This window comes from Lutra lutra, chromosome 8, assembly GCF_902655055.1.
Source record: "Lutra lutra chromosome 8, mLutLut1.2, whole genome shotgun sequence".
NCBI lineage: Eukaryota > Metazoa > Chordata > Mammalia > Carnivora > Mustelidae > Lutra > Lutra lutra.
Window position 1 is genome coordinate 94809072 of NC_062285.1, and position 3394 is coordinate 94812465.

The following is a 3394-nucleotide window of genomic DNA, read 5'->3' on the forward strand; positions in this document are numbered from 1 at the left end:
CTGATACAGGCCTCGATCCCAGGACCCTAGGATCATGACCTGAGCTGAAGGCAGAGGCTTAACGACTGAGCCACCCAGTCGCCTCCCATCATTCATTTTCAAGTACCTAGTCATCGGCACCTGGGTGGCTCAGATGTTTGAACATCTGCCTTCAGCTTAGGTCATGATCCCACGGTCCAGGGATCGAATCCCGCATAGGGCTCCCTGCTCAGTGGGAAGCCTGCTTCTCCCTCTGCTTCTGACTCTCCCTCTCTTTCTGTCTCTCATGAATAAATAGATAAAATATAATAATAATAATAATAGTGCCTACTCATTTTCCTGGCTCCGTTCCATCCCATTTTTCTGTTTTTTTTTTTTTTTAAGATTTTATTTATTTATTGGACAGAGAGAGATCACAAGTAGGCAGAGAGGCAAGCAGAGAGAGAGGGAGGGAAGCAGGTTCCCTACTGAGTAGAGAGCCCAATGTGGGGCTCAAGCTCAGGACCCCGAGATCGTGACCTGAGCTGAAGACAGAGGTTTAACTCATTGAGCCACCCAGGCACCCCATCATTTTTCTGTTTTTTTTTTTTTTTCATTGTATTTGTGACCATTTGAAATTGTGTTTTTCCTTTAATATCTTTATGTGTTTATTGTTTGTCCTCCACATTTTCTAAAATGGAAGCTTCTGTAGAATAGTGTCCTTAAACATTCTTGTTGTTAGCTGTTGGATATGCAATGTCTAGAAGAATAACTGACTCATGGAAATATCTCAATAAATACGTGATGAATGAGTGAATGAAGTTCCCATGTGGATTCCCTGTCCCACTTCCTAAATGGGAATCAGAATATTCAGCTTTATTTGGACACCATATTTATGTGTATACAGAGGTATATCAGAATCAGGCAGAATGGGCTGATTCCTCATATTAAACTGATAACTGTTGAACTAGTATGTACCTTTATACTTGAAACAGAAACCACAATTTCAGAGCTTGAGTAACTTCGAGGATGATGGTGATGATGAGGATGGTGGTGGTGATGGTGGTGGTGGAGGATAATTGAAACCCAGAGAAGTGACTGCCACAAAGTGACACAGATATTTCTAGATAAAGTGGAAACACAATCCAGGTTCTTCTGTCTCCCAATACTATGCTTTTCCTATTGAACTATATTCCTTCTATAAACTATGATACTGCACATGAACTAACAATGGGGAGGAAGGGTGTTTGGAAAGGATGATGAATAGTAGGAAAAAGTCAGAAAACACAATTAACAATGGCTGCCACAGAATCAGGAAGTAGGGATACACATTACCTATAGTCTAAATGGGGGGAATAATAGTCAATGGCTCATAATACCATAAACCAGGAAATCCTAAAAGAGCACAGCTATTTTAATTATAAAGGATATGAGGTGGTTTTTTCCCCTCAGAGGAGGGCTATCAGTCTCCTCTAAGCTAAGCTACTCTATATAAGAACCTCTGCGGTGTTTTGTAGTTGCCCCATTATTTAAGTAAATCAAATCAATTTTCTACACTCATGGAAGATCTCCTCTTAGGAGAAATGTACTGCAGGCATAAGGCATAATGATTTTTCACAATTGTCATATAAAGTTCTATCTTTCATATACATACCAAGGTTATAAAGTAGAAGTAAACATGGATATAGGACCAAATTAATTCAACATGATTCGTGTAGAGATGATGACATTAGATAAGAGATACAAGTCCTCTCTATAATGACAAGATGCTCTAAAATTATTATTTCCAAATATCTGGGATTATCCTTAAAAAGGAATACTTTCATAAGTTGGATTTTTGGCTGAGATTCCTTAAGTTCATAAAGGATTCAACATGGAATGTTTCTGAAAAGATTTAGTAAAGATGTAGATGGCATTTCCATTTATGCTATATTTTCATTAGCTCTAGAGTGGTTTAACTGTCTTCAAAATGATGGACTTCAATATATTACTTGTTTACCACTTTATTTTGCACAGAAACTAAGGAGGAAAAACTATATTATTCAATACAAGCTTAGAGATAAAACAGCTGTTTTCTCACTCATCACATGTGAAGGTGTGGGTTAAGCTGGGAATAATGTAGATGTGAAGGGAACTCCTGAGTTCCTTGTACATTACCTGTACTGAAGAAATATCTTGCCATGTTCAAGGACCCATGAACTTTCCTATGTGGAAAGAGATGTGTAAAGTAAACAGCATTAGACTTGGGATTCTATCCCTTATTAACAGTGTGATATGATGTAGTCACTTAACTTTTTAAGAGATTTAATTTTCACATCTATAAATTGATGATAATGATATTTCCCTGGCTCTATCAGAGGGTAGTTATGAGGGTCAAAGGAGATAATGTCCATGAAAGTACCTAAAGTACAAAGAACTATGTAATTGCATTTGTGTGTGATGGGAAGACCTAGCTGGATGTACTACTAGGGGCGAGGTTGGGAGTTCAGAAGTACGGAAGTAAGAGAACTGACAGGAAGCCCTAGTTGTTTATTCAGTTATGCTCTCTCACCTCCAAGTGTCTGTGGATGTGTGTGCGTGCACATGTGTGTGTATACATCTTTATCTTATCCTCAAAAGGGCCAGAAGTAAGGCATCCTAGTAACAATCACCACACCTGGGACCCAAATTTTGGCTTCTATTACCATTTTTCCACTGAAAGCAGCCAAAGTACCTTGGAGAAAGACTGATTTCAGGGCTGGGGCAGGGAAAATAACCTATGGGCCTAGTACATCTTGCGTGAGAAGTTAAGGGAGTGCTCAAAAATTATGGAGCGTGGAAAAAGACACAAAAGCAGTTTAAAGGACTTCCACTGGCCTAATCTGGGGAAACAGAGCATCAAAATAATTAAGGATAATGATGAATTATTCATCACTGAAAACTCATGAGTTCATACAGCTAATAGGTAAATAGAAAAATGGAGAAGGAAGGAAAATGGTATAAAGCCCTTTATTGAGAAAATCAATAAAATATAAATTGTGGCTAAATAAAAATCTTGTATTCATGTTAAATTTCTAGAATTTGATAACTGCACTGTGGTTTATATAAGAATCTATTCTGTTAGAAAAAACACACGGGAGTAGGGAGAGATATAAGGACATGCTGTGTACAGTCTACTCTCTAATAGTCCAGAAACATATATAAGAGTCCGGAGTCTTATATTAGATAACTATGGGACATGGATTTGCTTCCTGGGTTTAGCACTTATTATCTGTTTTAATTTTTTCCCTATCACTGTCTTCTTTTATATCCTAAGTACAAAAGGGCAGGTGAGTTTGTTCTAACCATAAAAGGTTTAGAGAGGCTATATAGACAAAATATTATCTTTAAGTAAACCTTTTAAAGTATAACATTCACACAGAAAAAAAGGACACACATAATGTGTAACTCAGTGAAT